Below are 9,286 nucleotides of genomic sequence, written 5' to 3'. Positions count from 1 at the left end.
TCAGTGGAGAGCACCGAGAACGGGTTTGAAAAGGGTATCGACGCAACAATTTCGCAAGATTCATCCTCCGTCATGGTGCTTTGGTGGGCTTCAAGTGCAGTGGTAGGCTGCGACGCGTTATCGGAGTCGCTGCAAAGCTATATTGCCGCTGCATCTGGCTGAGGCGGCCTCGGAGCCATGTTGCAATCGGCGGCAGGCGTAGCAGAACAATCGGGTTAATTTTTTCGGGTGGTATCCGATGTAGGAGCACTGAAGACGTTGTCTACAGGACTAGAAGGTCCAGGTGATGGGGGCCCATACATTTTTAGGTGCACAGCTCAAAAAATATCTGGGCCATAAAAGTTGAGAAGCTCGGAGTGATGCGAACGTGCATCCGGTCCAGCCAGCAGCTTGCTGCGCCCCCTTCAGGTATTGATCTTTGTGTTAGAGATCAATAAATAAATGGGACTGTCTGCATCGTAACGCGTGTGGCATTCTGTGTCAGCATAGAAATGCCATTTGATTCCACCGTAATAAAAAAACTTCATGAGCAGGATATAGTTTTAGAAAGTCGATATTGCCGTGAACCATACATTGGGTTTGTTTATTTGTGTTTTGCTTTTACCGCCGGCGGCCCCGGTCTGTGTTATCTCTGCGCCAAGGGAAGCGCGTGTTCCATTCTTTCTTTCTGTGCCGCATGTGTTATCTGTTGTGATAGGGAGAGCATTCCGATCTAACGTGAACAGCCCAGAATGATCTTCTTGGATCTACTATGTTCTCGATGCGAATCGACGTTTCGAGAACCACGCGCGCCAAAAGATAAAAACCCTGCAGTGCGGACGCCGGGGCATTCGATTCTGCGACGTTCGCCGACGCGTCACTTTGTTGACCGCTGCTTCGCCGCCTCTCTATTCTTTTGAGTTGTTAGGGGAGCACAAGTTCGCTCCAATAAACGTGTTTTTCATTCACGACAACTGCATCGTCCTTGTCTTCGTGACAATATTGAAGTCTCCCCAAAAATTAAATTGAATTTGTCGTTTTGCATATAGGTGAGGAGGCAGTGCAGAAGTTCAGTAAAGATATTTTCATCGGCATCAGTGGCTCGGTACGCTGCAGAATATATAGAATTATTTGAGATAGTGGTTAAGCATTCAACTGCATTGGACACGAGAGAAACATCTGATAGAATGTCACAATAAACATATTTGTAAACAAGATATCCTGCCCACCTCCGTTTCTATAGATCGATTCCCAAAAAAGCTTCGATATTCGTCACCTTGTAAATTTTATCCATACATGTATACCATGTTTCTGTCAACATGACGGCATGCAACTAATAAGTAAACTTTCCAGAACTACTAATGTTTCGGCTTCGTTGTGCCTCGTCGAAAGAATGTTAAGGTTTATGCAAGCAAAGCGTATATCAGTGTTCATTTCAACTATTTTGCTGACATCACGCATTGACCAGTTTACGCCTGACCAGTTTACGGAAGATTATCTACGTCATAGGCGTTTCGGAAGTGCACGATAGATTCCTCATTTATTCGCGCAGAGACCTTTCCATCAGGTGCTGAATCAAAACGGCAGTTTTTTGCGTTTTTTGCGCAATCGCCATGACCAGCAACTGCTTGGTTACTGGGCAAAGGTGCTCCTTGATGAACACACGTTTGCTAGACCTTCGGCCAAAGTCACAAGTCGAAAGTTTCATTGTTCTTGCCTTCTCTGCCACGTTGTTATGATTTGACCAGAATTTCAACACCAAGAAAATGTTTGGAGCGACATTCGGGTTTTTTGGTGGAACAAGGTCGCAGACGTAAATCTGCGATTCTGAAATGGGCTTGTTTATTAGTCTACCTATATCGGTGTTGGTGTCAACAACAGTTTTATCCTCAGCGAACAGCAAACCATTTACTTCAATCTTGCACTTCATGGAATACTGCTCCCAGCTAGTAATGCATTGCTGGGTGCTCAAAAACTTGTTTTGCTGGGCTTGGCAGTCTAAGTGTAGTTTTAAGCGCGAATGCACTTTTTAAGCGAGCCTGAATCGTCCGCCGCCGTCGTCCGCATAGCAACAGCTGCGGGTGCGCGCGCTCCTCGTCTTCCCTAGCAACGGAGGGAGATGGGCGCGCGCTACTCTCCTCCTCCTCTCTCCGCTCAGTGACTGCGGGTGTTGGGCGCCTCCTCTCCACTTCGGGCGGCAGAGCTCTCGCTCGCGTAGCGGGCGCTCCGCATTCCGACGCGTGAGGGCGCTCGTGTAGCGGCCGCGTGGCGCGGGAGGGTATTAGTCGAGCGCGCGCCGTCGTCGAGAGCGGTCGTTGGTCCTGCATCTCGATAACGATGATGGCGGACCGGGCAACGGTACCAGCATTAACGAGTGAAATATCTTTCTTTGTAGTTGTGTGCGTGTGTGTGATTTCTCGACTACTCATTAAGATCACGATATCCACCGTAATAGCGCAATTAACCACCGTGCATTCGCACTTACACACTCTCCCCCTCGGGGAAGTGCGAGGGAAGTTTTTCGTTTTTTTTTGTTGAGAGATTTGTTTTCCCTTCCCAGCTCCAATTCACCAAGTTGGTAACTGCCTACTACAACTCACTGATATTTATTTTCGAGCAACAGCTCACGTGTAAAAATGGTCCTTTTTGCAAAGTGGTGACAATAGTACGGTTGTAACTTTCCACTGCAATATGCTATCGTAAACATCACTGCTCGCATTCTGCCACGCGAAGTAGGGATAGGGCTAAGAGTGGTTTGCCCACACATTGCGTGGTGCAAGCATTTATAATTATGGTTGTTCCAAATCAAGATACAGAGGGGGCCTTTGAATCAAAAATTCTTAGCGCCAGAATACATCAAAGCATGTTATAAAGAAAGCAAGGAGGTTTACAGCCATACAGGTACTCTTTGATAACACAAAAATTAGCACTAGAACAAAACTTATGACGGACGTCCAAAATCCGTATTTTATTACCCCCTGTAAGTCCCGGGTACATTTCTGTCGATCTTGAACGGCCGCAAGATGTCTGAAGGCCCGGCTCGGGTGTCTGTCGGACGTTAGTACGATGATCAATTCCTTTGCACTGGGCCATCCCACGGACGTCCGCACTACTTTCGCCGGCTTTCTTAGGATATCCGAGAGATGACGAAAAATGGGACCCCGGTTGTCAGAGAGATGTCGATAAACATTTGTGGTCCAATGGGTCTTATCCTCCAATATCTTTGGTAAATCGCTAAGAACTTCCTCGGAAACCGGGCCCATTCCGGTTGGTAGGTTGAAAATGCTGGAATTACTGATGTGGGGCCACAACGCTTGGTAAGTTCACGCGGTATGCACGGGAAACCACCACTATGGTAAGGGGCGGCTGCAAACACAAGGAGACATATAAACTGTAGCGGTGGCTCGGAGCTACACCACTAACTTTTTCTGAACGAGCTCACTGCAGGGGTCGAGCATTGCTTTATTGCCAATAACGACGAGTTTATGCAGGCTGGGCGAGGGACGTCATGCTCACGTAGGAGTAAATGCTTGTGCTCGTTATCAGGGCAGTGACAACTCGGTTACATCTTCCTTTCCTTGATGCAATCAAGGTCGCTCTAGCAGGGGGTACCGACGATGCTCGCGACGTTCCTGAGTGCTTCTTCGTGGTAGTAGCGGCTCGCGAACGGGACCGGAACTGGCAAGCCTGAGGAAGGTGTTGTGGTTGTTGTGGCACGGTAGCTCTGGAAACTTCTGGAGATGTTCCCGTATGCGTCGCATTTATCGGCCATCTTAAGTTTTCACCAATACGGAGCGGGGAGCTCCCGCTGATCCTAGCACAATCACCGGGGACCACGTCCGTGTGTGCCTGTCGTAAACCGAGGCCCACTGACCGGGTGAGAGGTTGCGCAGGTCCCCAGCTCCTCGGTTCTAGTAGACCCCCTGCTTGTGGCAAATCTCCTGGAGACCGGAGTGCACCTTCGTGCTAGGCCATGGTGATGGCTTCAGGTTGTAGGAGGGAACCAGTAGTCGTCTTCTCATCTGTCGAGCCATCAGCATCTGCACAGTTGACTTCGAAATAGCATCACTTGGAGTATTGCGCTACTGAGGGAGAGGTAAAGAGAAGTCTCGGCTATTATAGAAACAATTCTTCAGCACCATTTTCCATTCTTGCACTGCCCCATCGGCCATGCCATTTGCGCGGGTGATAAGCGTTTGACGTCACGTGGGTGATTCCTAGTTCATGGAGACATTTATAAAACTTGTGCCTACTAAAACGGGGCCCGTTGCACTACAGATGTTCACTTGTAAGCCAATGAGAGAGAAAAATTTCGCGCACCACTCCTATATCTACCGAGAAGTTGTGTATCCAAACTCCAGTATTTCAAAATAAAAGGCGTAGAAGTGTAAAATGATGGCAAACTCTTTACCACCGTGGTGGAATCAGTCCATGCCAACTATTTTCCATTGCAGACTGGGACATCATGAGGCAGTAGAGGCATTTTCGTATTTTGCTTTTGGTGAGCCTGGCAAACTTTGCATGATGATGCAACCTTTTCAATGTCGCTCGAAATGGATGGTAAACACGACACTCCTAGAACGAATTTTCATCGTTTCTGCCCCTGACTAGGCCAAATGACGAAGGTGAACCATTTGAGCTCTCTTTGTGCTTGGTACGGTCACCTTGTTGCTGCGAAAGACGAGGCCATCTTGTATATGCATCTCGTCTCCATACGCCCAATATGGTCTGCCACTTGCTGGGACGTCCTCTTTGTTTTCCAGCCAGTCAGTCTCGGCGTACGATCGGCCGGTAGAAAGAGCAGGATCGTTGGCAGTTGCTGCACGGAGCTCTTCGAGGCGACGCTAGGAAGATGGAACGAGGACAAAGGTGTTAACATTGAAACGTGCGGTTTCTTCCCTCAATAAGGCGCTGCTTGGAAATCTAGAGAGCGCGTTAGCCAAAAACAGCTCTTTTCCTGGCGGTACCGAAGATTGATGGCGTATCGCGGCAATGGCAGTCGCAATCGTTGTAGTCTAATTGGGCACTGGTAAAGTGGCGCACTGAAAATTGGCACCAATAGACGATGGTCAGTTTCCACCGTAACATCTGACTGGCCAAGGATATAATCGTGAAATTTTCGCAGCCATGCGCAACCGCTAGAGCTTAGTTTCCAATCTGCGCGTACCGCGTCTGGCCATCACTCAGCGATTAGAGAGAGAGAGGGAGGGACAGAGAGACAAAACTTCATTATGTTGTTTGGGTAGTTCGGAGCGATCTAGACGAGAAAGCGATAGGGCGGCCGTATTGTATATGAACGGCGCCAACGCCCATGTGGCTGGTGTCAACAGAGAGGGTGACTGTCTTTTTCGGATCAAAGTAAGCAGAAAAAGGGGCGATTAATAAGGCTTGGCACAGCTCATTGAAGCTGCTTTGCTGTTTTTCCGTCCAGACCGAGGCAATATCTTTGCGGAGCAGAGTTGTAAGTGGTTCGCTTAGCACAGCATTCGTGGAATGAAGCGCTGCACGTAATTCATCGTTAGAGGAACACTTTAAATTCCTTCTTTTTACTCGGCGCTGGCATGTCCTAAATGTCTTGGACGCGATCGGGATCCAGGCTCAGTCCTTGCGTGGTGAAAACATTTTCATGTACAGAACTTGCGCCAGCAAAAAGACATTTCTGCTAGTTCAGAGGGAGGTTGTGCTCACGGTAACGTGCCAGCACTTTGGTCAAGTTGTCATGCTCTTCCTTCGTTGTGCCCCAGACTACTATGTCGTGCATTACAACAGCTACTCCAGACAGGCCCTCCAAGAGGCGACGCATGGCTGCTTGAAATATTTCCGGGGCAGAAGGACTTCCAAAAGGCACGCGGAGCAACCGATAGCGCCCCTAATGTGCGCTCATAGGGTAGTGTTCACGTCGGGCATAGGGTAGTGTTCACGCAGCATAAGCTTGTTAAGCTCCGTTTGGTAGAGAAAAATTCTTGTTTTTTTTACCTGACCATTGAGTTGGTTCGGTAACCTTGGTTATGCCGTTTTGCTCCTCTATGCGTTGAAGTCCGGGTTTACTTTGTCTTCATTGGCGACCGCAACCCTACTGGCTGGCACAACAACAGCAACGGCGCCCGGCTTGAGCTTCATTTTGTATTCAAAATTTTCAGCTGTTTCAATCCCGTGAAAACATCGGCGAAGGGCTGCGCCAACGGGTAGAGCTGCTGGGTCTCGACGCTATATATGCGATACCTTAAGCCAACGCTTTCTGATGTTCCTCCGCTGAGTGCCAGCGGCACGTTTTGCTTAGTGACGAAGAAGGTTTCATCGTGCTGTTTATCGTTCGAGGATAGCAATAACTTTACGTTAAACTGCGCAGGCTTTTTGTGGCCGACCAAACTCGTTAACCTGGCTCGGCAGGTTTGGCAAGTCTTTATCAGAAGCGACAAAACGTCTTGCTCTGAAATCACACGACAGTTTTCTCCTGTATCAAGCTTGCAGACCGTCCGACGGCCTTCAATGCAAACTATCCCGGTGCACTGGTTACTAGCGATTCCGCTCACTGTTAGAGCGTCCACGAAAATTTTGGGATTTCGTAAACCCGCAGCTCTTATTTCACTGCGCTTTGAATTTCGCTGTGCAAGAAGGATGACTGCGCGCATGCTTGTGCAAAATGGTTCCATCCTCCGAATTTCTTGCAGGCTTTCCTTTCGCTGGGCAGCGGCTGCTGTGGTGAACTTTACAGCCGTATTTGCTACATGGCTTTGTCACTCTGCCAAAAGCATTTATGGCTGCAGTTTCACCGCTTTCAACGGTGCACGCATGTGCGCGAACTGCTCCTCGCCTTGCTCTTGGAAGCGACAGACTTCGACTACTGGTTGGTAAGACGAGTTTTCCGAATTAGCTTCTTTTGCACGAGTCTCTAATACCGAGTATGATGCGACTACGAAGCATGCGCTCTCCTGTCTCCAAAGTCGTAGTGTTTTGCTAGCGTTCGCCATTTCACAAGCCAGTCATTGAAATTTCGTTTTCGTTTTCGTGTCGGGAGCCAAAGAAAAACACATGGTAAGTGAGGTTCTACGCGCGCATGTATAAGTCTTGAAATTTTTGAAATATGAGGTTTACATCGGTTGTGTCCTCTCTTGGCTCACACTTTACTGAAGCGCACGCTTTTCAAGCTTATGATGATGAAGTTGGGGTTTAATGGCGCCTTTAGCTCAATGGTCATAAAAGCGTCGCCGCTTGCACTTATTTCAGTTGCTTGTTCAGTTGAGTAGCCGTGGAAAGCAGTTCAAACTCACTTTTCTAGGTCTTCCACCCAAGCCAAAACATCTCGCGATGTGCCAAGGGGCCTAGGAGGAGGCAGGAGCGTTGTTGGCAGTGCAGGCGTTGTCGGCAACGCAAGCGGTATCGTCATGCTAGAAGTTTTCTGCTGCACAATCTGAACCAGCTGAGCGCCGGTGTGGAACAACGCTTTATTGCTGATGACGAAGGGCTCATCTAGGCTGGGCGAGTGACGTCCCACTCACGTCGGAGACACAGCTTGTGCTCGTTATCACGGCAGTGACATCTCGGTTTCACTTTGTAAGCGGAATGTACCGGGTTTGAATCCGCTTACCCCCGTGTGCCCACCGATTTTTTTATTTGGTACCCTTGAAAGAGGAATTCACGCTTTGAAGAGAACTTTACCATTGTGAGTGCCCGTGACTATTGACCATCTAGCGGTGCTTCCGGCCACCATGCCGCGCTGCTCCATTGGCGGAGGTGAAAAAGTCTGGCGGCATGTCCTGCCACACGCGGTTACACGTTCAGCATCCACCATGGCTCTGGAAGGCACCATGTGCATTCGTGTGCCTTGGTGGTGCCTGGAACCTACCGGTAAAATAGGTACAAGCGACTCCCCGCCTTGGCGTTGGGCCCTTGTGTGTTAATACAACGCTTGGGAAGTTCAGCTGGCTTTCACGGCAAATCGCCCTGTTTTAAAGGAGGGCTGCAGAAACGCAAAATTTTTTAGTCCTTTAAACACTTGCTAATATCCCGTTGTGCCCGTGCGAGCTGCCCAAGATGGTTGAGCTTGTTGATGTTTTCTCCGGTTATCATTCTCCCTTTCAAGTGTGCGAAACATATTAGAGCGATGTGCATGCCCTTTAACTGCTACTCCGTGGTGCGGACCACGGATACCGAGCAGAGATGTTCCAATTCATTGAGCAGTTTATTCTTCGTTTTCTGGATGTCTTTACAAAATTCCCTAGGCCACTATTCATCCGTCTTGATGTGATCTCAAAGCTTTGAGGTCAGGTGGTTTTGGCTTTGAATGATTCCCACTCCGTCGACCATATCGTGCGAAATCCCAAACAATGTATTTCGTCCCGCACGTGTTCTACAAATTCTTGGTTCTCCATGATCGATGCATTCGTTCTACAACGGGGTTTTGTTTGCCTTGTTTTTTATTTACATTGCAGCTAATTTTACATGGGACTACGCCGTGGTCCGACAGTGGGACGGGTGACATGGTGTCGTCTTGCACTCGGGTAAGTCTCCCCAGATAGAAAACTGATCCAGCAGTTCTGGAAACGCATCATTCCATCTGCTTTATGATGGGGTCGCCCACTTACTCCATGGGGCCGCGTCGGCAACGTCAGAGTCACGAACGACTGACTAAAATTCGGGACGGGGCCCCGCTGCCAGTGGAGCCACCCGTTCTGTCATTTTTTTCACGCCATTGAAGTTGCCACCAATAATAAATGCCCACTCTGCATTCAAAAGAGGGTAGTGCAGATGACCAACTGAGTTCGTGATGGTGAGCCTTGTGGCCGTATATGCACAGGGAACAAGGGAGTTCACTTCCCACAACTGTCTACTGTCATGCGAAGAATTTGCAAGGACAAAAACAAACGCTGGGTAAAGAAGACGACGAAAAGAAACTACGAAGCAGACGGCAGGCGCAAGATGGTCCGCCAAGTTGATTGACACCAGCTACGGCGCCGAGTGCTCGCGACCATGGCACGAGCTCGCGCCGGCCACCAGCCAATCAGGAGCGGCCAGCGACAGCGACCGGCGGGCAGAGGCGATTCCGAGAGGAAGACGGAAGACAGGAGACAGACTGAAGTATGGAGCGTGACCGGGCTGCGCGGCGGTCGGGCGACCGGACCCGTGCCGTGCCTCAGGAGGTCCTCCACCAGGACATCCTTCAAGACATTTAATCCACAAGGAAGTCGTCGCATCGGGCATCGGTGACGACAGCGGCGCTTCAAGAGAGCTGCGTTCCCCAAGACGGTGAGGGGATCTCGGAGCGCGCTATACTACCGCGGCCACGGCACACTACCTGGACATTTCA

The 9,286-nt window shown here is 49.5% G+C and overlaps 1 pseudogene; it reads right to left on the bottom strand.

Annotated features, from left to right (window-relative positions):
* Positions 1-3,521: 3,521 nt before the first annotated feature.
* On the bottom strand, positions 3,522-8,569 carry LOC144160654 (uncharacterized; annotated as a pseudogene).
* Between the last annotated feature and the right edge of the window lie 717 nt (positions 8,570-9,286).

This window comes from Haemaphysalis longicornis, unplaced genomic scaffold (assembly GCF_048455015.1).
Source record: "Haemaphysalis longicornis isolate Haplotype H1 unplaced genomic scaffold, Haemaphysalis longicornis Haplotype H1 scaffold_11, whole genome shotgun sequence".
Classification (NCBI taxonomy): domain Eukaryota; kingdom Metazoa; phylum Arthropoda; class Arachnida; order Ixodida; family Ixodidae; genus Haemaphysalis; species Haemaphysalis longicornis.
This window is presented reverse-complemented; position numbering and strand designations above follow the sequence as displayed.